The sequence below is a fragment of the Bufo gargarizans genome, chromosome 2 (genome assembly GCF_014858855.1).
Source record: "Bufo gargarizans isolate SCDJY-AF-19 chromosome 2, ASM1485885v1, whole genome shotgun sequence".
NCBI lineage: Eukaryota > Metazoa > Chordata > Amphibia > Anura > Bufonidae > Bufo > Bufo gargarizans.
Window position 1 is genome coordinate 191317510 of NC_058081.1, and position 27126 is coordinate 191344635.

The window sequence follows — 27126 nt, forward strand, 5'->3', positions numbered from 1 at the left end:
CACAGATTTAATGGTCTGCGCATGTGCAGACCGGAAGAATGGATCGGTTTTGCCGGAACACTTAGGGCCGGATCCGGCATTAATGCATTTCAATGCAAATGAATGCCGGATCCGGCATTCCGGCAAGTGTTCAGGATTTTTGGCCGGAGAGAACTGCAGCATGCTGCGGTATTCTCCGGCCCAAAAAAATGTAAGAGGGACTGAACTGATGCATCCTGAACGGAATGCTCTCCATTCAGAATGAATTAGGGAAAAACTGATCACGGAAGTGTGACGGAACCTAATGCCAGAAAAGAAAACTGCTAGTGTGAAAGTACCCTCACACTGGCGTTTTTGTCTGATCCAACAGGGATCAGCAAAAACTTTTCCGTTACTGATAATACAACCATCTGCATCCATTATGAACGGATCCAGTTGTATTATCTTTAACATAGCCAAGACGGATCCATCTTCTATTGTGTCAGATTGTGTCCCCATTGACTTGCATTGCGGGTCATGACGGATCTGTTTTGATCCGCATCCCATGACGGAAAGAAAACCACAGCATGCTGCGGTTTGCTCTCGGGTATGAGAACGCAACCAAACGGAATGGAATGCATTTTGGAGCAATGTAATGTTATGCCGGATCTATATAGCGGAAAATAGAAATGCTAGTGTGAAAGTAGCCTTAAAGGGATTTTCCATATTAAAAGACCAGGTCACCAACACCCGGCACCACCAACAACCAGCTGCTTCGGTCAGGCACTGTAAATGGGAGTTGAACTGCAATATCCTGGCATGGCCTGTTTGTGCTGGTTTTGATATCCCCTGCGCTGCCAGAAGATACACCTAATAGACTAGATTATAAATTAGGAGCATCCTCCATGAGACTTAACAGAAATCTGCCATAGATTTCCAGTTTCATTTGAGTCAGAAAACTGGAGTAAATGAAGATGAATTTGGCTCTGCGACTGGCCACGGCCCTTCCCATCCTTGCCATTGCCCTTTTTGGAAAAGTAGCGAGAGTGGCCTAAAAAAGGAACTTGCGAGTATTTTTTTAAAAGTCACAAAAACACTTTTGCGACTTTCAAAGGTCACTTCACTAGCGCAGGGAGCTGATAAATCCCCCTCCTTGTGTTGCCATTCCATCCATTGTCTGTCAGATCTGTGGGGGATCCGACACCCCCCTGCCCACTTTAAGCTGTTCGGGGAAGCCGCCTGTGCAAACCCCTAAACATAAGGTTTCATCCACTGTGTAGTGGCCGTGTCGGCGTACTGTAGCTCCCATTCAACTGAATAGAAGGTGAGCTGCAGTATGCTGGCACCGGATAATCAATCATGATATCAATATTGAAAGCTTCCCTCCTGACCACGGCCTGCTGTATAGATGTATGTAATACAGCCCTAACAGTAATCCATGGAAAAAAATCTGTGTGAACATACCCCGAGTATAGAAACATGTCAATCGTACATCTGCCCTCATATCAGGTTTCCGCTTATTTTATCAGTTTTAGATTTAAATTCTATATTTACTGTAGACCTACCTAATTCTCTAGTGACCTAGAAGCAGTGACAAGGCGTGGTGTGTCTCAATGAAAACTCAATCTATGAGCCCCCGTCTACAGACTCTACAAAGGACGCCCTCACATAAACAAACAGGACTTCTGCCATATGTGAAAGGCCAGCGCGCATCCTTACTCATGCTCCGGGTCATTAGGGTCAAACCCTATGCAGGGCTCTGGTTAAAAATACAGTCAGCCTTAGGCTACTTTCACATCCTTTGTGAATTCCGTCAGAGAACAGCCTGTCAGATTCCTCTGGATCCGACGCTGCCGGAAACAAACGGAATTACCGCCACCCCCATATAATAGGGTCCGGTGGAGATTTGTACGCTGTTCTAGCAGACAAATGGTAAATCACCGGACACAAACCGCTCACTGCATGCTGCAAAGCTGTTAAAGGACATGTGTCATCAGAAAACGGCCTTTTGCTTAAATCACATTTTTAGGTTTTAACGTGTTTTTAAATAACTTAATTTTCCATGTCAATATCTATATTTAAACAAAAACCATAAAATCCTACAGTTTTCACACTGATCACTAAGCCTAATAGGTGCCACGTGTTGGTCTGTACAGATCACTTTACTGCAGTTACCTGCTTATCTGGCATTCTAATCCTGCCTGTAATGATATCACCTCTGTGTACAGATAAGACCAGATCCACCACTCACAGCAGGCGATTGTCAGAGCTCATCTATTCTTTCCTTGTACAATGACCTCTGCACAGATCACAGAACATGTCTAGATAACTCTCCCATAGAAGTCAATGAGGTCCCCTCCTGACCATTGTGTCTATGGCCCATGTGGCTACCGTAAATACATTTTTTAATGCTTTCTAAATGTTGTTAAGAACAGCTCAGGTGGCCGCCTCCATAATCATGTTCAGAAAATAGAATAAAAAAAATTAAAATCTACAAATCAGAAAATAAAAACTGATTTCCTTTAAATATTAGGCTACTTTCACACTAGCATTCGAGCGGATCCGTTCTGAACGGATCCGCTCATATAATGCAGACGGTGGCTCCATTCAGAACGGATCCGTCTGCATTATATTGTCCAAAAAATGTCTAAGTGTGAAATTAGCCTGAACGGATCCGTTCAGACTTTACATTGAAAGTCAATGGGGGACGGATCCGTTTGAAGATTGAGCCATAGTGTGTCATCTTCAAACGGATCCGTCCCCATTGACTTACATTGTAAGTCTGGACGGATCCGCACGCCTCCGCACGGCCAGGCGGACACCCGAACGCTGCAAGCAGCGTTCAGGTGTCCGCCTGCTGAGCGGAGCGGAGGCTGAATGCCGCCAGACTGATGCATTCTGAGCGGATCCGCGTCCACTCAGAATGCATTGGGGCTGGACGGAAGCGTTCGGGTCCGCTAGTGAGCCCCTTCAAACGGAGCTCACAAGCGGAGCCCCGAACGCAAGTGTGAAAGTAGCCTTACCCTCCTCATAAATTCCCCCATAGATTTCTACAAACCCTGTTAAGATGAATAGGACAATTACAGATTCTTTTTTTTACCACAAATCTGCTGTAGATATTCCCTCACTTTAAGTTTACATGCTAACAAGCATCTACTATTTTGTTCAATATATTATTTACCGGTATAAAGCCTCTCCAGAAAGAGGAGAATAATGACATTTCCAGAAATGTTGAGATCATAACTGAAGTTAAGATGAATGATCCCCTTTCCTTGTTCTGACAAGATAATTCTTAAAAAAAAAAAAAAAAAAAAAAAAAAAAAAAAAAAGAAAGAAGTCTAATAAATCTGTTCTCCATTACACCGGCAGATGATCGCTAATGAGCGCTCCTACTTCCTAGGAACACTTGGTAACGATTATCTGGCCGATGCTCGGGCAGTGTAAAGGGGCCTTTATTTGGAGGTGGTTTTAGAGGAGTCTTTACAGGAGCATTAGAAGAGTACTCCCCGTGGACTATGAAATCCACAATCAAATCTGCTTCCAAGCAGTAACACGTCACTTCTCAAATCAGCTACTGAAAGATCCTCTACCATTTTACACTGTGCACAAGGTGGCGATTTTGACATTAAAGTCAATGGGAAAAAAGTTGCTGAATGAGTTTTGAATGTGAATTCAGCCTGCAGAATTAGGCCTCATGCACACGACAGTTGTTTTTTGCATCCGCAAATTGTGCATCCGCCAAAAAAACGGATGCGGCATCCGTTTTTTGGGGGGGATCCGCTTTGTTCCACAGATCCCTTGTAATAAATGCCTATCCTTGTCTGCAAATGTGAAAAAAAAAGTAGGACATGCACAATTTTTTTTTGCTGAAGGGAAACACGGAGAACGGACGCAGAACACAAATGGATGAACTATCAGCATTTTTTTGGGAACCCGTTGAAATAAATGGGTTCCCATCCTATCCGCAAAAAAAACGGGACGGAGGCCGAGAAAAACAACTGTCATGTGCATGAGACCTTAGTGGCAGATTTTAGCAGTGTGAACATACCCTCAACGTGCCCATACACACACCTTCAACAGCTGTTGTCTGAACGCTATTTCTTCCGACTTCCCCTAGGCGTCCATTCACACATCCGTGTGTGTTTTGCGGATCCACGAATCCGCAAAACAGGGATAGCGGCAATGTGCGTTCCGCATTTTGCCGGCACTAAGAGAATATGCCTATTCTTGTCCGCAATTGCAGACAAGAATAGGACATATTCAATTTTTTTCGGGAACGGAATTGCGGACCCAGAAGTGCGGGTCCACACGTTGTGCGGCCCCATAGAAATGAATTTCTAAGCTGAAGTTCTCAGCTGAGAAGGGCATACCATTGTATCAGTCTAGGCCAGTGATAGGCAACCTGCGGCTCTCCAGCTGTTGCAAAACTACAACTCCCACCATGCCCTGTTGTAGGCTGAAAGCTGTAGGCAGTCTTTGCATGCTGGGAGTTGTAGTTCTGCAACAGCTGGAGAGCCGCAGTTTGCCTATCACTGGTCTAGGCAATGCTATAGGAGCTAAAGAACTGGGACTACAGGCTGATACATGATAGCAAAAAAACTGCAGCGCCCCAACACAGGTATCTGTTCTGCACAGCCATAGGATCTCAATAGTCCCCATTCATTGTCAGTGGGGACAAGACTGAACGGAACCGAGTGCACCAGAATGCATTCCATTTGGTTGCATTCCCATAACGGACAGAAAACCGCTGCAAGTAGTGTTTTTCTGTCCAACATAGGATGCGGAGCAAGACGGATCCAGCATGACACAATGTAAGTTAATGGTGCCGGATTGGTTTTAGGCCCCTTTCAGACGAGCGGGTGTCACGCTGGGGACTGGCAGCGCAGCACCTGTCCTCAACTTCCAGCACTGCTAATGTAAGGGTAAATACCGGAACCGTTTTCCGGATGACAACCGGAGAGACGGATCCGGTATTGCAATGCATTTGTGAGACAGATCCGCATCCGGATCAGTCTACAAATGGTATCCGTTTGCATACAGGAACTGCCTGCTGGAATCCAACAACGCAAGTGTGAAAGTACCCTATCCCTTACAGTTCTGGAATGTATTGGATAACACCTCACAGCATTATGTCAGTGTTATACAATAGATTCCAGACCTCTAAGGGTTACATCAATATAATGCTATGCGACCCAGTCAGTGCTGGAAGTCGAGGACGGGTGAAGCGCTTCCAGTCCGGAGGGGGACACTTGTTCGTCTGAAAGAGGCTTAAGGCTACTTTCACACTAGCGTTTTTTTGCCGATCCGTCATAGATCTGAAAAAAACGCTTCCGTTACAATAATTCAACTGCATGCATTCGTCATGAACGGATCCGGTTGCATTATGTCTTCCATAGCCATGACGGATCCGTTTTCTATTGTGCCAGAGAAAACGTTTGGCTCCGCTTCGTCAGGCGGACAGCAAAACGCTGCAGGCAGCATTTTGGTGTCCGCCTCCAAAGCGGAATGGAGACTGATCTGAGGCAAACTGATGCATTCTGAGCGGATCCTTTTCCATTCAGAATGCGTTGAGGCAAAATTGATCCGTTTTGGACCGCTTGTGAGTGCCCTGAACGGATCTCACAAACGGAAAGCCAAAACGCCAGTGTGAAAGTAGCCTTTGTGACTGATCCGTCACAGCTATTTTAGAGATAATACAACCAGCAAAAACGCTGAATGTAACCTTATACTGGTGGGTTCCCAGAGAACCCCTTTAGGCTCCATTCACAAGTCCGTGGTGTGTTGTGGACCCGCAAATTGCGGATCCACAACACACCATCCCGGCACCCCTATAGAAATGCCTATTCTTGTCTGCAGCTGCGGACAAGAATAGGACATGTTCTATCTTTTGCGGAGCTGCAGACCCGAAGATCGGGGCCGCGCTCCTAAATTGCGGATGCAGACAGCACACTGTGTGCTGTCCGCATCCATTCCATCCCCATAGAGAATGAATGGGTCCGCACCCGTTCCGCAAAATTACAGAATGGATGCGGACGTGTGAATGGAGCCTTAAGCGAGTTAACAATATGAAAGATCGTTATTTAAAGGGCTATTCGAGTCATTTCTATTTATTAAATAAATATAGAAGTGGGGGATGACAAATCATCTAACAGCAATAAATAAAATAAACACAAAGAACATATTAAGAGCTTGTACAAAGTTAATGTTGATATTAGACACAAAAAATACATATACACCGGAAAATAATAATAAAAAAAAAAAAAAAACCAGTATGAAGCTAACTGCTATGGACATCTCATAGGACGCCATGCAGGTAATCCCCTCTACAGAACAGATCACTACTCAAAGCACTTCATACCAGGATCTCCAGGGAGTTTCAGAATTTCAAAGAAATTAAACAGGGGAACACAAGACTCATGATTGCTGGGGGTCTTGGCGGACAGATGTCCCACCCATCAGACACTTAAGGGCACAAATACACTGCGACGTGTGGGCAACACTTATGTCATAGTATGGTCGCGCAACATTTTTTTGTACTGATAGTCTATGGTGTCGACATGACTTGGATGGATTTTTGTGCGTCTGTCGTGTCGCAGCATGTCGCAGCGAGGCACCATAGACTATCATTACAAAAAATGCTGCGTGACACTACTGCGACAAATGTCGTCATGTAGTCCTGGCCTAGGTGCTGCTCATGGGAAGCTCCTTACACGTCTGTGTGCGGTCAGAAGACGGGTCACAGCGTTCAGCAGTTAACGTGAGGAAGCGTGTAGTAGTAATAATGCCATAACCACTTCACACCGTCCTCCGGGTTAACCTCAAGAACACACATTCTTCCTGCTCTCCGCGGTGGTCACCAAGTGGTTACACTTCAGAGAAAAGAACTGATTTTCCACATTCAGGAAACAACTCTATAACCTGCAGAGAATATGCAGGATTTATTCATTCAGTAAAACACCACCATTTGCTTTCCATGTTCACACATACAGCTTTAGACCTCCTGCACACGACCGTATCCGTTTTGCCGTCCGTACTTTTCTCGGGCTCTAATGTAAAAATGCCTATTCTTGTCCGCAAAATCAACAAAACTAGGACATATTCTATCATTTTCAGCTAGGTCACACAGATGCGACCCAGAACACAGATGACATCGGAGTGCTGCCTATATTTTTTGCAGCCCCAAACAAATGAATGGGTAAGTATTCATCAAAAAAGGCGGATCAGATGCAGACGGAAAATATCGTGTGCATGAGGCCTTAAAGGGGTTGTGTCACTTCAGCAAATGGCATTTGTCAAGTAGACAAAGTTGATACAAGGCGCCTACTAATGTGTTGTGATTGTTCATATTGCCTCCTTTTCTGGTTTAATTCATTTTCCCCTCACGTTTCCATGGTTACGACCACCCTGCATTCAGCAGCAATGGCCGTACTTGCACAATATAGGAAAAAGCGCTGTCCTATGTGAGCGCCCACGGTCCCAGCCACCAGAAAGGCTGCCTATTTTTTCTATAGTGTACAGGCATGGCCACCGCTGCTGGATTACATGGCTGAACAAAAATACTCCAATGTTTATAGCTAAAATAAAAAAAAAACTTTAAAAAATAAAAATCTGCAGCGGAATTGAGATTGAAAAATCTAGTGTATTACAGTAGCATGAGGTTTTACAAAGCATAAACATAAGGTGGCAAAAAAAAAAAAAAAAAAAAAAAAGGAAAATCGCACATAGTTAAAAAAAAATTATTCGCGTTACAGCGTTCACCACATAAGAGATATTTTTTAATAATTGACACTTACAGACGTGGCGATACATAATATATATATTTTTTATTGTTTTTATATTTTTATATGTAAAATAAGGAGAGGGGGTTATTTAAACTTTTAATATTTTTTTGTTTTTTTACAACTTTAGGCACCTTATGGGGCTAGAACCCTTGTCCTATTCACCCTAATAGAGCTCTATTAGAGTGAATAGGACTTAACACTCTCCCTGCTGCCCTGTGCTTTGCGCACACAACAGCAGGGAGCTTACCATGGCAGCCAAGGCTTCAGCAGTGTCCTGGCTGCCATGGTAACTGATCGGAGCCCCGTGATTTCACTGCAGGATGGGAGGGGACCCAGTGGCCACTGCCACCAATGACTATAATACTGAGGGGGGGGGGGGGGGGGTCGGAGATGCGCAATGCGCCACCAATGACTAATACAGAGGAGGGGGGCGCACACCACCAATGCATATAATTTATCCCTAAATACAAATGCAGGCTGCGGATGCCCCGTATCACATACCTGGCACCCGGCCTCTACGGCAGGGAAGTAGATTGCCACGGTTCGGAGGATCGCTGTGCCCTGTCAGACGCCGGGTGCCAGGTATGTTATACGGCCGACACCTGCCACCTGCATTTGTATTTAGGGTCAAGTTACATACATTAGTGGCGCATTGGACACTGTCCCTTCTGTAAGAAGATACCTGGAATCACTGTGGATGGAAGGTATGCGTCACCGAGGTTCCTGGCCTTCAGTGAAGTAAGAGCCGGTATTTTATGTGTCAGCAGCAGCTATTGCTAATTGACACCTTGAGATTTAGCATGGCTGTCATAGCTGATCCGGGACGGCTCTTACTGGGAGTAGTCAAAGTGCTGGGTGGGTGACTGCTCCCCAAGTTCCAGGTCGGGTTTTGGCAGGCATAAAAACCAGCCAGCACTGCCAGGTGGTGTGGATTTACCTCCCTCTGACAGTGGAGCTCAGGAGTCTGTGTGCTGTGAACTGAGGGCTGTGCTGGGTTTGAGCCGGGCTGGAGGACTCAGGCCCCTCTAAAGGCGAACAGGCCGCTTATGGACTTGATGAGGCTGACCTGCTAACAGGGTGTGAATTAACACCCAGGAGAAAAGGTGACTTATTGTTTATGGATTTTCCTTGTGTGTGAACAAACACCAAGCCACCTGCGTTTTGTGATACACCAATGCGTGAATAAACACCGCTGTTTGATTCAAGAACTGTGTACTTTGCCTCTATACTGCATCCGCTAGTCCTAACTAGCAGAGCGAATCCGCACACTCCCCTCCTCCTCGCTGCTATTCTCATTGGTGGCAGTGGCGGCCGTGTCACAGTGGGGAAGGACTCTCTCCTTCTCCACTGTGCTGCTGAGGAGAACATGGCGCGAGATGTTCTCTAACTGATACTAGGCTGCGCAGTACCGCAGGCTAGTATCGGAAAATAGTAAAACCCGGTATCGAATCAATCTGGGTGTAAAAGTCTCGACTGGGTATCGATAATTTAATACCCGATACAACTCTATTTCCTGGATTTCCTCCATGATCGCACTGCAATATCCATAGCAAATCCATAAATCCATAGCAAAAATCCATAGCAAAAATCCATAGCAAAAATCCATGACAAATACAGGTATACCACATGGATTTTGTATCAAGATCGCAGCATAATTCAGAGCAGAAATTTTACCCCATGTGGCCATTTATTAGTTTATGTTGTTTACAAGATTATGGGTGAAGATATCTTAAGTGAGCTTCTGCACCAGTAGTTCTGGAGATCTTCAGCAGGCATCTGCACGAGAACACTAAATCACAAGGTAACCTACTCATTTGTATTCCTCTGCGTTATGTGCTCAGACGGTCCATTGCCTCCGGGGCGAGATCTGGGTCGGACCAGCCTACCACAGAACCGTCCAGAGGGTCCAGACTGCAGCCAAGACGATGCTCAAGTAATCCAGAGCAATCCAATCTAGGGCTACCTGCAGGACGTCTTGCAGAAATTCTGTACAAATTTCCACGTGCATTTCTGCTCCAAATATCATATGTGTTAACTTAAGGTTCTTGCTGTGGATTTGATGCGTTTATGCAGCATTTCTCACCCTTCCATTGAAAAGGGTGAAATCGGCATAAAGCAACCGCACAAAGAATGGACATACTGCAGATTGCACGGCAGGTCAATTTACCCACGGAATGAAACACCGAAGTGTACAATCGCATACACTTTGCTGGTACTGTATTACAATGCGTTTTGTTCCGTGCAGAAAAACCGTGCGTGATCCACAACGTGTGCAGGTATCCTAAAAGTGACAGCGGTGTTTCCCTTTGTTGTAATCCTGTCCTCTGATGGCCTAATTCACATCACGTTCTGTCAAAATGTTTCAAGTTCATTGTTTTTCCCCACTAAATATTACATGAGAAAAAGCATTATCTATCAGAACACAATTACGGTACTCTGGACCTCCAGATCCTTCAAACTGTCTGCCAATCAGTTAACAGCTCTAAGTGCTGCATCGGTGAATTATTAATGAGCAATGCTACAGAATGGCGGGCACGGCGCCCTTACTGCAATTAGAAGCTTTCTGAGAAATGGAACCCAACCAGAGCATCACATTTTGCCCTCGTCCCCGCTTACCAATAATCACCATGATACAGCTAACACTCTACCACACAAACAGTCTGCAAAGTGCAGAATGAGTAAAATTCCTTAACCACACTGACGAAAAACTGCTAAATACATTGAGTTTTAAAAGGGTATACTCGCCAGCAAGTTAAAAAAAGAAAAGTAATACTCACCTCACCAAATCCCTGCCGCTCCCGTTCCAACACTTCTCTGTTTTCCATTGGTGTCTACTTCCTGGTTCCTCTCAAAATACAGGAAATGATCCCTCAGCCAAAGCCTGGCCCATCCCATCCAGTCCTGTAGCCTTGGCCTAACGGCACATCCATACCAGCATGCTGTCTGAGTGTAGAGCACATGAATGGAACACCCATACTGGTCAGTGGGCCAATTCACATGTGCGATTTTCTGCAAAGATTATTGGTAAATCACAACATGTATCATTTAGGTCCAATTTGCACGCAACACTCGCACGTGAATGGATGCGCAAGAAAAATTGGGCAGGACACAGAAGCCATCTGTGTGATGTCCAATTTTTTGCAGCCGCTACATAGATGAGTTTCAGATTGCACGGTGCCACAGCACGGAGGGGCAGCAACATACAGGTCTGGCATGGATTTCAAAATGGTTGTTCGGTGATTGCTGACGGTTGAAGGGCATCTGTCAGCAGGTTTGTACCCATGACACAGGCTGACCTGTTACATGTGCGCTTGGCAGCTGAAGACATTTTGTTGGTCCCATGTTCATATGTGTCCGCATTGCTGAGAAAAATGTTTTACTATATGCAGATGAGCCTCTAGGAGCAACCGGGGAAATTGCAGATCCAAAAACCACAGATACCAGTCACGTGCATTCCGCAGATTGGAACCTCCTGTCTATGATAGATATGCCTATGCTTGTACGCAAAACGGACAAGAATAGGACATGCTCTATCTTTTTTTATTATTACATTATTGTTGTGTTGGCTTTGACACTTTTTGTGTGTGTAAACTATGAGTAATGATGCTGAGGTCAAGCCCTGCAAGAAGCCACAAGGGAGAAACTTGAGTAGGGCCAGACATGTGTAGGCTCAGACCGTCTTGCTGAAGTTTTATGTGATATACTTTTGTATACTGAATATCTTATGAGTATATTAAATCTTTGTGCCTTGTGAAGCTGGGTTATTGTAGTAGTTCACTATAGGAGAATGCTGACCTGTTATACTTTTCTGGTGGAGTAATCAGCTTGTAAAGTTAAAAGTTTTTTCTGTGTTTTCAATATTGATGACCTATACTTAGGCCATGTAATTGATGTCACTGGCCTAGGAAGAGGGTGCAGAGCTCACCAGAGCACCACGGTCTCCTTAAACAGCTGACTGGCAAGGAAGGGTGCCAGGAGTCAGACCACCATCAGATACTGATGACCTATTATGAAGATAATCTTGGAAAACCCCTTAAGTGCTTCAATTTATTGACTAGCTTCAACATTCATTCAGCTTGTCTTCTGTGCAGGGCTCTTTATGAATGACAAAGTACATGTGCACAAATCACAGTAGTAAATGAGTTAATGGCCTACGATATAATTTAACCAAAAAAATTAAAAATAACATTGCCCTTCTCACAGCTTCTAGTAAAAGAGAACAAGGTACAGATCCCTAAATAATCTCTGTGGGTGCCAAACAGACTGGTCCCTTTAAAGCACAGAACACGGCACAATCCAGTAATACAAAAATAGACTTCCACTCAGGAGTAAAATATTTCTTGCTCTCACCTTTCACGCTACACTCGCTGGACACTGAGGATCTCACTTATCTACTGTATTAAGAGGTCAGTATTTTCCAGAGGTACTGCTTGTGAAAAAGGCCCATTTCCAAATACGGTTATTTTTTATTAAACTAGGACTCATTTAAGCCTCTTGCCCACAAACATAAGTGCTCTGTGCCCATGCTGCAGACCGCAAGTTGTGGTCCGCAATGCATGGGCACCGACCGCAGGGCAGCTGCATGTGGACCCATTCACTTGAATGGGGTCCGTGATCCGACCGTTCCGCAAAAAGATAGAACAAGTTCTATTTTTTTGCGCAACGGAAGCACTCTGTAGTGCTTACGTGGGGTTCCGTTCCGCACCACAACCCTGTGTATTGCGGAACCATCGTATGCGGCCCGCTATACGGCCACGGAAGCACTACGGCCGTGTGCAAGAGGCCTTAGTCAGAGTTGGCAGTACGTAGACTGGATTTCTGACAGCATATAGGGTATATATCAGGGATGGCTAACCTGTGGCTCTCCAGCAGTTGTAAAACTACAATTTCCACCATGCTCTGATAGCTGTAGGCAGTCTGGGCATGATGGGAGTTGTAGTTTTGCAACAGCAGGTTGACCATACCTGAAATATATATACAGGGAGTGCAGAATTATTAGGCAAGTTGTATTTTTGAGGATTAATTTTATTATTGAACAACAACCATGTTCTCAATGAACCCAAAAAACTCATTAATATCAAAAAAATATTTTTGGAAGTAGTTTTTAGTTTTAGCTATTTTAGGGGAATATCTGTGTGTGCAGGTGACTATTACTGTGCATAATTATTAGGCAACTTAACAAAAAACAAATATATACCCATTTCAATTATTTATTTTTACCAGTGAAACCAATATAACATCTCAACATTCACAAATATACATTTCTGACATTCAAAAACAAAACAAAAACAAATCAGTGACCAATATAGCCACCTTTCTTTGTAAGGACACTCAAAAGCCTGCCATCCATGGATTCTGTCAGTGTTTTGATCTGTTCACCATCAACATTGTGTGCAGCAGCAACCACAGCCTCCCAGACACTGTTCAGAGAGGTGTACTGTTTTCCCTCCTTGTAAATCTCACATTTGATGATGGACCACAGGTTCTCAATGGGGTTCAGATCAGGTGAACAATGAGGCCATATCATTAGATTTTCTTCTTTTATACCCTTTCTTGCCAGCCACGCTGTGGAGTACTTGGACGCGTGTGATGGAGCATTGTCCTGCATGAAAATCATGTTTTTCTTGAAGGATGCAGACTTCTTCCTGTACCACTGCTTGAAGAAGGTGTCTTCCAGAAACTGGCAGTAGGACTGGGAGTTGAGCTTGAATCCATCCTCAACCCGAAAAGGCTCCACAAGCTCATCTTTGATGATACCAGCCCAAACCAGTACTCCACCTCCACCTTGCTGGCGTCTGAGTCGGACTGGAGCTCTCTGCCCTTTACCAATCCAGCCACGGGCCCATCCATCTGGCCCATCAAGACTCACTCTCATTTCATCAGTCCATAAAACCTTAGAAAAATCAGTCTTGAGATATTTCTTGGCCCAGTCTTGACGTTTCAGCTTGTGTGTCTTGTTCAGTGGTGGTCGTCTTTCAGCCTTTTTTACCTTGGCCATGTCTCTGAGTATTGCACACCTTGTGCTTTTGGGCACTCCAGTGATGTTGCAGCTCTGAAATATGGCCAAACTGGTGGCAAGTGGCATCTTGGCAGCTGCACGCTTGACTTTTCTCAGTTCATGGGCAGTTATTTTGCGCCTTGGTTTTTCCACACGCTTCTTGCGACCCCGTTGACTATTTTGAATGAAACGCTTGATTGTTCGATGATCACGTTTCAGAAGCTTTGCAATTTTAAGAGAGTGCTGCATCCCTCTGCAAGATATCTCACTATTTTTTACTTTTCTGAGCCTGTCAAGTCCTTCTTTTGACCCATTTTGCCAAAGGAAAGGAAGTTGCCTAATAATTATGCACACCTGATATAGGGTGTTGATGTCATTAGACCACACCACTTCTCATTACAGAGATGCACATCACCTAATATGCTTAATTGGTAGTAGGCTTTCGAGCCTATACAGCTTGGAGTAAGACAACATGCATAAAGAGGATGATGTGGTCAAAATACTCATTTGCCTTATAATTCTGCACTGTATGTATGTATGTATGTATGTATGTACAGGAATCATCGTGGATGATAGGTACGAGAAAGAGCCGGTATTTGTGCATCAGCAGCAGTTGCTGTTTGACACCTTAATACTTAGTATGGCTGTATAGCTGATCCGGGACGGCTCTTACTGGGAGTTGTCAAAGTGCTGGGTGGGTGACTACTCCCCATGTTCCAGGCCGGGTTTTGCCAGGCCTAAAAAACAGCCAGCACTGCCAGGTGAGGGGGATTACCTCAGTCTGACAGTTAAGTTCAGGAGGTACGTGTGCTGGGATCTGAGGCTTGTGCCGTGCTGGAGGGCAGAAACAATCATTTACCTGCCAGAATGAACGACAGTCTCACCCAACGAACAAGTGTGCCACTCATTCACTGGGTGATCGACTGCACCTTTAGACGGGCAGATTGTAGGGAACGAGCGTTCGCAGGAACGTTCGCCCCGATAATCTGCCCAACTATCGGCATCGGTAAATCCACCAGAGAGGTCAGATAAGTCTGGACCTATTGATGAGGCAAGAGACTTGGAGGGCGGGCAAAGGCAGAGACTGGGGAGGAGTAAAGTGAAAAGAAGGCAGAGCAGACTGGGCACTTACACACTGAACTCCTCCCTGGGCACTTGCCAGTGCTCATTTGCATATGAATTAAACTTCATTTTTCATGCTGGTGCAAGTCTAAAGAAAAGAACAAAGGTACTGTTGCAATCCTGTATAGGTGTGCTACAGAGCCATATGGAGGTGACAGACTCCCTTTAATATGGATATAAAACCCATTTGTGACGTTAGAGTACATGCCCCAGAAGAAGAAACTAGGCGAAACTCGAGTTGGGTAGTTTTATGAATTCCCATGTGGTTCTAATACGAATATGCTGTGAGCTCTCTTACGTTTGTGAGTATAATAAAAGGCACTGTTGGAAGACATATGAAGGCCTGAGACATTATTGCACTATGTGTTACCTTACTATTTATTAAAAAGGTAATCGAGCAGAATCAATCGACTGATGGAAGTGCAATGCCGAATTATTCCTGCCTCATCTCGGATAATCAATGTTTGGAGATGGCGTGAAGCAATCTTAGTAGCTTCAAAACAAAAATACCAATGGAGAGATTTTCAAGCTACTAAATGCATTTCTATGGACAGTGATTTTAGAGCAATTTATTTTGTGTCATAAAGTCAAGGCAGCCCTGGCCAAAGGCCTCATTTACATGACCGTATGTGTTTTGCGGAACACAAACCATGGATCCGCAAAACATGAATCCCGGACACGTGCATGCTGCCATTTATTTTATTTTTGAAGGCTGGGTTCACATCATGTTTTTCTCATCCTTTTTAAGGTATAGGGCAAGGGCTTTTCCATTTATAATAACTCACTGCTGGGCGGGCTTCAGTGCTGCCCTACTAGTTTTACATGTTAGGCCAGCACTAAAGCCCGCCCATTAGTGCCAGTGATGTCCCCAGGCTCACTGCCTCCGCCTAGCATGGAGAGCCCGGTTTGTTACTGGATCTCCATAAAAAGCCTTTGCCCTGCACGATTCAGCTCGTGCTCATATCAGTGGGGGCTGCCTGGGTAAAAATGCGGGCATGTCCGGGTTCAGCTCTGAACCCAGACAACCCCTTTAAAGGGAACCCGTCACCAGGATTTTGTGTATAGAGCTGAGGACATGGGCTGCTAGATGGCCGCTAGCACATACGCAATACCCAGTCCCCATAGTTCTGTGTGCTTTAATTGTTTTAAAAAAACGATTTGATACATATGCAAATTAACCTGAGTTGAGTCCTGTCCTCAGCTCTATACCCAAAATCCAGGTGACAGGTTCCCTTTAACTATTGTATAAATGTCCTATCCTTCTCCATAAAACGAACAAGAATAGGACATGTTCTAGCTTTTTCGGGCCGCCGGAAAGGACAAAGATGCAAACAGCATACCACATGCGGAGAGCATGTGGTATGATGTTTGCATCTTTTGCGGATCTGCAAAAATGTGGATCAGATGCGTGAGGCCTAACAGTGACATTTATAGAAAGAAAACACACAGTAAAATGAATGTTTCGTTAGAAAACAACTACAAAAACAATTATTAAAGGGAACCTGTCACCGGGATTTAGTGCACAGAGCTGAGGACATGGGTTGCTAGATGGCAACTAGCACATCCGCAATACCCAGTCCCCATAGCTCTGTGTGCTTTTATTATGTAAAAAAAAACGATTTTATACATATGCAAATTAACCTGAAATGAGTCCTGTACATGAGATGAGTCAGGGACAGGACTCATCTCAGGTTAATTTGCATATGTATTAAATAGTTTTTTTTACACAATAAAAGCACACAGAGCTATGGGGACTGGGTATTGCGGATGTGCTAGCGGCGATCTAGGAACCCTTGTCCTCGGCTCTATACACAAAATCCCGGTGACAGGTTCCCTTTAAAGCTCCATTCATTTCATGGCGCTGTACATATGATAAGGGGTGCACATATATAATACAGACAATTGCACTAAGCATGAATAAGACGAGTTACAGACTGGTACAGAGGGAGAGAGGGCCCTGCCCGTGAGGGCTTACATGAAGAAAACTAGCACACCAATAAAATGAATGTAAGCTCACAACTATCGGTTCTTTCACACAGCCTGATGATCAGGACAATTATCGGGGAGGAGTGTTTGTAGAAACTCTCGTTCCTGGTAACTGGCCAGTGTCAAGGTGCCGGTGATCACCCGAAGTGTCTTCTCCGGCACCTAAAATCATTGTTCCTGTACAGCAGAAGGCGCTATAGCAATCCCTTGTCCCCATATAGAAGAGGTAACTGCTGCATCATCAGCAACACTCATGGTCAGGCAATTATCAAGAATGAATAGTTCGGTCCCAATAATTGCCCGAAGCATTGGTCCATGTGAAAGATAGTGTACAGCAATAGTAAGTCCCACATTTTGCTGCATGCCAAAAATAAATTGCAAATTTTTCAATTTTACTCCATTCTCCCCATTTATAAAACAAGTGGACAAACACGTTTACTGTACTTACACCAGAAACAGCTATTATGGATTTGCTTTTCTGGCACTCGGGCTGCCAGAGGATGCATCAAAACATTTTTAACAAGCCTGTCCCTCTTAATAAATGTGACAGATCTTGCTCCGGCAAACTGCTGATTAAGACTGGCAAATAAAACATCAGTCTTAATAAATTCCCCCCTAAATGTCTAAATCAAACACATCCGCTCTTCTCAACCCCCGCTATCTGATAACCCTATTACTATAATGTATTACACTGGTACAACGGTTATTTAGGGCAGGAACAGGAAAACTGGAAACAGCACAAGCATCAAAATGCAGTTATGTTACAGATTTTTCATTACACGATCCTCTGCAGACTCCTAGTGCAAGTACACCCTCCAGGTGCTATGTAGCCAATGTTTTGGTCCTGGAAATATGGTCCACGTGTCGACTGCAGCCTGACGATACCAACCCGCTGTATCATAGTGCCCTACAGTGCTATCAGTTCTCACCCATCGGTGAACCACGGTCGGTCTGGGAAATAAGGTCGTCACAAAGACCATATTTCCTGGACCTCACACTCGTATGAAACTGACCTAAGAAATTTCTTATTGGGCCACCGCCTCCAATCGTCCTTAAACAGCATGTAAAAATAGTGGACTTTTGACCAGTGTCTGGAATAAAAAGGATAGCTTCACGGTTTTATTTTAGATGTAGAAGCATCAGGACCCTGTGCTGGTTGCTGATCATAGGCAGAGCTATGGGGGTAATTTATTAAACAGAAAGGGGTATTTTTGGCATAGATTGCTGCACAAAGGTCCTTTGCGCTGAAATTTGCGACTTCTCCCGACTCACACAGGTCTAAAAAAGTGGATGAGGCGTCAGACCAGTCTCATTTACCATGTTCTACGCCCGTTTTAGGCATAGAAAATGGTCTAAATGTAAGATGGCAAGGAATCTGTCTTACATTTAGAAGCGGCGGCGGATCTGCCCAAGGTTGGCACCTTTCCATAACTTCGGCAAATCCACCATTAGGTAAAGGGCTTATTGAGATGGCATCTAAAACGCCAGTCTTATTAAATGTGCCCCTATGTTTGCTGTGCGTTGTTCTTTAAATATTCACGTTCATACATAGGGCAGCATGGGACTCTGTTTTGTACAAAGACATACCACAGCAGCTATAGCGGTCCATTAATACTGACCCTCCGTATGCCTCCAATTTCATGCATGGCATTTGGGTATGCTCCGTCGGATTGTATAATTTTGGAGATAGTCCTTGCTAGAAAACATGGCTTCTAGAAGAGAATTTCTCCATGCACGCAGAGTCCAGAGCCTCTATGGCAGTACAATAAGGAGCCATATGGGTTTCGGCAACAGGGTTCTGAGATTTGCATGAGGCCTAAAGCTGGCCATACACATTACATCTGGTTTCTAACAGCCATCTAATGTGTATGGCGCCTCCCCGACAGATTCTACGGAAAATAAACTGCGGCAGCAGCAGCTTTCCTCTCTGTACCCACTACATGAGGCGAGGACGCATATGTACGGGAGGATCAGGAGAGACAGTAGAGCAGAAGTGCAGTTGTGTGGACTTGGTTATGACTGTTATTATGCTGGTAAATGACAAATTTTACAATTCACAGTAAATACGGATACAGTCAGAGCAAAAATCTAAAAATATAATGAAATATAATTATTGGAAAACCTAGCTGGTGCAGTAAAAACTCTGCATTTTTATTTATCCATCACGGCTTTACACTGAGCAGTAAATATTTTATACGTAGTGTATACAGCTTACTACAGTTTATGTCCGTTTATAAATGCATACATAAGACGTACTTTGGCAGACCGCCACAAAACAATATATTACAACAATGTAATCAATTTGTCTGTAATGCTAGAAGGGAGAAGCTGAAGGGCCGCTTTCAGATGGGCTATTTGAAATCCGTCAGTGTTGTGGCTCAGGGTCCTGATGATATACCATCAGTATTGCTTCAGGATTTACGTGCGTATTCCTTCCTCCCTGCAGTTTTGATGCACTCCCATGGACTGTAATGTGCGTTTTTTGGAAACAAATCCGCACGTTTTTTGGAACATAAAATCCGGACTATATACAGGTCCTAATAAAAAGAATTTGCATATTGTGATAAAGTTCATTATTTTCTGTATTGTACTGATAAACATTAGACTTTCATATATTTTAGATTCATTACAGACCAACTGAAGTAGTTCAAGCCTTTTATTGTTTTAATATTGATGATTTTGGCATACAGCTCATGAAAACCCCAAATTCCTATCTAAAAAAATTAGCATATTTCATCCGACCAATAAAAGAAAAGTGCTTTTAATACAAAAAAAAGTCAACCTTCAAATAATTATGTTCAGTTATGCACTCAATACTTGGTCGGGAATCCTTTTGCAGAAATCACTGCTTCAATGCGGCGTGGCATGGAGGCAATCAGCCTGTGGCACTGCTGAGGTGTTATGGAGGCCCAGGAGGCTTCGATAGCGGCCTTAAGCTCATCCAGAGTGTTGGGTCTTGTGTCTCTCAACTTTCTCTTCCCAATATCCCACAGATTCTCTATGGGGTTCAGGTCAGGAGAGTTGGCAGGCCAATTGAGCACAGCAATACCATGGTCAGTAAACCATTTACCAGTGGTTTTGGCGCTGTGAGCAGGTGCCAGGTCGTGCTGAAAAATGAAATCTTCATCTCCATAAAGCTTTTCAGCAGATGGAAGCATGAAGTGCTCCAAAATCTCCTGATAGCTAGCTGCATTGACCCTGCCCTTGATAAAACACAGTGGACCAACACCAGCAGCTGACATGGCACCCCAGACCATCACTGACTGTGGGTACTTGGCACTGGACTTCAGGCATTTTGGCATTTCCCTCTCCCCAGTCTTCCTCCAGACTCTGGCACCTTGATTTCCGAATGACATGCAACAGTCCAGTGCTGCTTCTCTGTAGCCCAGGTCAGGCGCTTCTGCCGCTGTTTCTGGTTCAAAAGTGGCTTGACCTGGGGAATGCGGCACCTGTAGCCCATTTCCTGCACACGACTGTACACGGTGGCTCTGGATGTTTCTACTCCAGACTCAGTCCACTACTTCCGCAGGTCCCCCAAGGTCTGGAATCGGTCCTTCTCCACAATCTTCCTCAGGGTCCGGTCACCTCTTCTCGTTGTGCAGTGTTTTCTGCCACACTCTTTCCTTCCCACAGACTTCCCACTGAGGTGCCTTGATACAGCACTCTGGGAACAGCCTATTCGTTCAGAAATGCCTTTCTGTGTCTTACCCTCTTGCTTGAGGGTGTCAATGATGGCCTTCTGGACATCAGTCAGGTCGGCAGTCTTACCCATGATTGCGGTTTTGAGTAATGAACCAGGCTGGGAGTTTTTAAAAGCCTCAGGAATCTTTTTCAGGTGCTTAGAGTTAATTAGTTGATTCAGATGATTAGGTTAATAGCTCGTTTAGAGAACCTTTTCATGATATGCTAATTTTTGGAGATAGGAATTTAGGGTTTTCATGAGCTGTATGCCAAAATCATCAATATTAAAACAATAAAAGGCTTGAACTACTTCAGTTGGTGTGTAATGAATCTAAAATATATGAAAGTCTAATGTTTATCAGTACATTACAGAAAATAATGAACTTTATCACAATATGCTAATTTTTTTAGAAGGACCTGTACGCATTGCAAATACGCTCGTCTGAAAGCGGCCAAAGTCAGACAAATCAGTGACTGCTTTCTAATACCCAACAGTGCATTTCTATTACTAGCACCAACACCATGAGAGGACGGCTGGCCCAGCAGATTGTTATCACAAAGAAATCCACAATAGGGTCCGTTCACACGTCCGCTCATGGGTCCGCATCCGTTCCGCAATATCGGGAACGGGTGCAGACCCATTTATTCTCTATGGGGCCGGAAGAGATGCGGAAAAGCACACTATATGCTCTCCGCATCCACATTTCCCGAGCGCAGTCCCGAACAGGCAGTTCTATGGGGGGTGCCGGCCGGGTGTATTGCGCATCCGCAATACACTACGGACGTGTGACTGGACGCCAAGACGTAGGATTAATGTTGAGCGAACTTGTGTTTTAAGTTCGGCGTCTAAAGTTCAGGTTCGGGTTATCGAAGAATCGCGTCATAGATTCTAAATTTAGTTATGGTCCGTGGTAGCAGAATCCATAATGCGATTCTTCGATGACCCGAACCTGAACTTTAGACGCCGAACTTAAAACACAAGTTCGCTCAACACTACGTGGGATGCGTTACCTGCACACATTGCGAAATATACACATTTTTTCCACGCATATTTCCGTGTGGAAAAAACACAACATAGTAGAGTACAAGCAAAGTGTATGAGAACACAAATCTCATGTACACTTTGCAGATTCTTTCTGTGAGGAAATAAACCGACAGTGTACGTTTCGCGGTCCGCAGATCTCCAAAATACAGAATGTGCCATCCACTTTTTTTTTTTTTTTTACACAAACCCATTGACCTCAATGGGACTGTGGTCAGCATTCTGTGGACATAGTCTACCTTTTTGCGGAAAGGACATATAGATGCAGAAAGCCCACGTATGATTTATGTGATTCCTGCATATGTCCGTTCTGCAATTAATAGAACATGTCCTATACTTGGCCACAGAATGCAGAAAACTGAAGTATTAAAGTTAATAAGTCAGCACAAAAATTAAGAAGCAACTCGGACAGTATCCATATTTTGCAGATACGCAATTTACGAATTGCAAAATACATACAGTCATGCGCACAAGGCCTAATTGCAGAGATAGCTGTCAGTCAGCAGACAGCTGTACACAGGGGAGGTGTTATCAGTGATGGCATTCTCTGTGTAAGTGTGTATACAGACATAGCTGTCAGTCACTGATAGCTGTACACAGGGAAGGTCACTTATCACAGTATTCGAGATAGCACCCCAATGATGTATTTTTAGAAAATTGCTTGCTTTATTAGTACATATCAACACCAGTGCTACATATCAGTGCAACGTTTCGGGCCCCATTCCGGTGCCCTTCTTCAGGCTCTCGACTCTGGTGTTGAAATATACTAATAAAGCAAGCAATTTTCTAAAAATACTTCATTGGCATGCTGCCTCGAATACTGTGATAAGGATACTCACTGACCCCAAGGTGGAGGGAGTTCAACCTAGAGACCTGCACCCGTTAAAGCCATAAACGGACAAGTGCTGTGGTTACAACCTTGCCTACTGTACACAGGGGAGGTGTTATCAGTGATTGATAGTATTCCCTGAGTAAGTGTGTATACAGAGTTAGCTGTCAGTCACTGACAGCTGTACACAGGGGAGGTGTGATCAGTGATTGATAGTATTCCCTGAGTAAGTGTGTATACAGAGTTAGCTGTCAGTCACTGACAGCTGTACACGGGGGAGGTCTGATCAGTGATTGATAGCATTCTCTGTGTTATCGTGTGTATACAGAGATAGCTGTTAGTCACACTTGCGTTGTTTGATTCCGGCAGGCAGTTCCGTTGCCTGAACTGCCTGCCTGATCAGGCAAACAGTATGCAAACGCATCAGGCATTTACAGACTAAGGCTACTTTCACACTAGTGACACGGACCTCCGGCAGGCTGTTCCGTAGGGTGAACAGCCTGTCGGATCCATCCTGCCGCTAGTGAACGTGTGCCCCCGTACTGCCGCTCCGTCCCCATTGACTACGGCATGTCCGACATTTATTCCGGCAGAGAGGAGGTCAAGCAAAAAAAGCTGATTGGCTGCAGAGGTCAAGTGGATGTAGGAGGGGAAAAAACAAAAACAAAAAACAAAAAAAATGAGTGTGAGGAAGTAATGTTTGCTTTTTCATTTTATAACATTTCATCCAGTTTCTTTTTGTCACAGTGCTCGCCAAATCTTAAAAATGTAGGTTTACCAGCAGGGGAGTTCACTGTAAGTTTTAAACACTTTTATTAATAATAAAGACAGAAAATGGCACATCCCTGACAAATCTCTCCAATTACTGCAAATAGCACCTCCAGTTGCTGCGACCCCAGAATAAAATAAACAAATAAAAAATCCAGCAGGGTTGGATTTTTTGGAGACTTTGGAGTATTAGTTACTGTTGCTGTTCTATGTGACCCCATTCAGAGCAGCCACAGAACAACCGATGCCACAACCGAGATCAGCGGGCAGTCTCAGGGTACGGTCACACCGTCAGGCTTCCTGATGCAGTTTTGGAAGCCAAAAATCAAGAGTGGATAAGCAAGTATAAAGGACATATATGACTTCTCTTTTTTTAATTCACTCCTGATTTTGGCTTCCAAAACTGGACCCTGCACCAAAAGACCTGACCATGTGGCTGCACCTTACATGCAGGCTAAATCACCCACTTCTCCAAAAATCTTCTCAACAGGACTACTCCCAGACTGCGTCATCTTTGGAATTGTGCCACCTATTAATTTCTCATCAATGCTGACCTGACATATGATCTTTACAAACCCTCGCCATGCATGTGTTGTACTATGAGCAGATCGGGCAGACTCTGGCTGGGAGAGCGGTAATGGCAGTCTACAATTCTGAAAAACCCCAGGAACCCCTTTAAGGCCTCTTTCACACTTGCGTTGTCCGGATCCGGCATGTACTCCACTTGCCGGAATTACACGCCGGATCCGGAAAAACGCATGTGTACTGAAAGCATTTGAAGACGGATCCGTCTTCAAAATGCGTTCAGTGTTACTATGGTACCCAGGACGCTATTAAAGTCCTGGTTGCCATAGTAGGAGCGGGGAGCGGGGTAGCAGTATACTTACCATCCGTACGGCTCCCGGGGCGCTCCAGAGTGACGTCAGGGCGCCCCATGCACATGGATGACGTGCCATGCGATCACGTCATCCATGCGCCTGGGGCGCCCTGACGTCACTCTGGAGCGCCCCGGATGGTAATTATGCTGCTCCTCCGCTCCCCGCTACACTTTACCATGGCTGCCGGGACTTTAGCGTCCTGGCAGCCATGGTAACCACTCTAAAAAAGCTAAACGTCGTATCCGGCAATGCGCCGAAACGATGTTTAGCTTAAGGCCGGATCCGGATCAATGCCTTTTAATGGGCATTCATTCCGGATCCGGCCTTGCGGCAAGTCTTCAGTTTTTTTGGCCGGAGCAAAAAGCGCAGCATGCTGCGGTATTTTCTCCGGCCAAAAAACGTTCCGTTCCGGAACTGAAGACATCCTGATGCATCCTGAACGGATTTCACTCCATTCAGAATGCATTAGGATAAAACTGATCAGGATTCTTCCGGCATAGAGCCCCGAAGACGGAACTCTATGCCGGAAGAAAAGAACGCAGGTGTGAAAGAGCCCTAAGCTGACCTACAGACATTAGGGGCGAGGGTATTTATTAAGACCGGCTTTTCTCCCCACACCGGGCTCAAGTCCTTCTGCACTGCCGGAGGAAGCACCAAAGTTATGAAGAGGCGCTTCATCTGTAGGCTATGGGACAGGCAAAGGGGTTATACCATGACTAATGTAAAAATTTAAATCATTATATAGAACATAACAACCTCTTTCTAACAAAGCTAGAACCAGCCCTGTACCTCACATGAATCCAGAGATCTCCCCATTTTTTGGCTCTGCTACATTTGTTTATATTAGGCTGGCAGCACAAGGGGCGTGTCTTTTGTGCTGCAGTTCAGAGGGCGTGTCCATGCTCTACCTATCAGAGCTCAGGAGGCGTGTCCGTGCTCTACCTATCACAGCTCAGGAGGCAGCTGAAGGATGAAACTGAGCATGTGCGGCCATCTCAGTGAGCAGGTCAAAGAAATAAGGAAAATACCAAACAGCAGGTGGCGCAATACAGATATCTTTTATTGAAATAACTCAGTGGCTCTGCTAAATTTTTAACTACATGCAATTACTAAAGTGTTCAGATCCAGGTGCTGGTTTGAAACCTGTAAAATATTTTTTGAGGGACAACCCCTTTAACTCTAAATCAGCCCTCCTAGATTTAGACCCCTTTCACACGAATGAATTGGCTCCAGATGCGTTCAGTGAAACTCGCACGATTTTGCAAGCAAGTTTAGTCAGTTTTGTCTGCGATTGCATTCAGTTTTCTCTACGCAGGTGCAATGCGTTTTGATGCATTTTTCACACTCGTGATAAAAAAAAAACTGAAGGTTTACAAACAACATCTCTTAGCAACCATCAGTGAAAAACGCATCATATCCGCAATTTCTTCCGGATGCAATGCGTTTTTCACTGAAACCCTATTCACTTCTATGGGGCCAGGGCTGCGTGAAAAACGCTGAATATAGAACATGCTGTGATTCTCACGCAACGCAGAACTGATGCGTAAAAAAAAGCGCTCATTAAGTGCGGGTGCTATGCGTTCACATCACACATTACACCCGCACAGGAAATTCGCTCGTGTGAAAGGGGCCTTAGTAAGCCATTTTCCAAGCCAAAAACCGACATGTAAAATGATAAATGTGTCAGGTAAAAAATGTATGTTAATGGAGAATTTGGGTCCAATAGGAGCTGCCGGGCCATCCATCGCTTTGTGACCTCTAATGTCCATGGGCAGCTTTAGTGTAATGGATTGTCCTATCCCCACCATGAGACAAGTATGAAATGTGGTCAATGGGTTAAAATAAAACATCCGAAAACTGTAACAACAGAATATCCTTCTAGAAAGCTACTAATACAATGTCCACATCAACCATCATCACTATGAATGAAACCAATCCTCTGAGGTCATCAATGAAGCCAACTTAAAGGGGTATGCCCATCTTAGACATGTATAGCATATCCCATCGCACTTTACAGAGCCCATTCTGGAGACGTCCTGCAGATGGGCACACCCCTTTAAAACCAGGTAATGCTGGGGGTCTGTACGTGAGTGACACCACCCAAAAAAAAAAGAGAGAGAACCTCGCCGGCTGGCACAGCAACTGAAGCTATGTGGGCACTCCATGCAAGACTGATTCCTTAGAGTCTGGAAAAACTACTAAATTAGGAATTACAATGGGAAAATTAAAAAAAACACACACCCAAGTTGATGCAGAGACAGAGAAAGTTTCATCCTAATGGCCAGGGGCCACTGGTATTTGGTGGAGCCCAGGTTCAGGATGCCCCATCACATAGACCATATACACATGGGGGCAGCACATGGGCCGGCTCTGCAGGCAGACATGTCAATGGAGAGATGACCCCCATCATCCACTCCCTCCCCGCAGCTGGACATTCCTGGACATACATACCGCACATGTGACAAGCTCAGCGCCGGGGACTACACATCCTATGGCTTCTCGGGATCACCCACCTTCCTGCACAACCCAGCGGGCTCCGCTCCACCACTGCCCCACATAGCAACCACTTACCCGGCCGTAATCCCTGCCGGACCCCGGGTCACTCCCTCTCCATCCCCTGCCGTCTCTCCGCCCGATGCGCTGCCCGACACCCCCCCTTGACCATAGACTGCGCATGCGCGCACGATCACGGAGGTGGGGGGAGAAAGAGCAAGGTGGTCACATCACGCCGCTGTATGATTGGCGGGCACTGGGGGGTCTTGTTGGTATAGCAACGTGCGCCATCTTGTGGCTGGCACGGCTTCTTACTAGCTGCGTTATATTCTATCACATGTGCCCAGAACCAGAAGTCACTACGTTCACACTTTAGCTGCAATTTTGGCATTATAGAGTCCCCATGCAAAGTGCCCCAGAATTGTGACAGAAAATGTGTCAAAAAAATAGTAAAATGAAGGTATTATGTGTATTAGGCCATGTGCGCATCAGCGTTTGCTACAACAAAAATAATGTCTCATTACTAAGACAAATGGAGCCAGACAGACGCCATCGACTACAATGGAGTCCATTCAGTATAAGTTTGGGGG

General features: G+C 44.8%; 1 protein-coding gene across 2 annotated transcripts in view; it reads right to left on the reverse strand.

Moving 5' to 3' along the window:
• TLN2 (talin 2) overlaps positions 1-26726 on the reverse strand; it is a 210054-nt gene extending 183328 nt beyond the window's left edge. For both annotated transcript variants that reach the window (XM_044279820.1, XM_044279819.1), the window contains exon 1: positions 26615-26726. The gene's annotated coding sequence lies outside the window, so the exon portion shown is untranslated. The remainder of the gene's footprint in view (positions 1-26614) is intronic.
• Between the last annotated feature and the right edge of the window lie 400 nt (positions 26727-27126).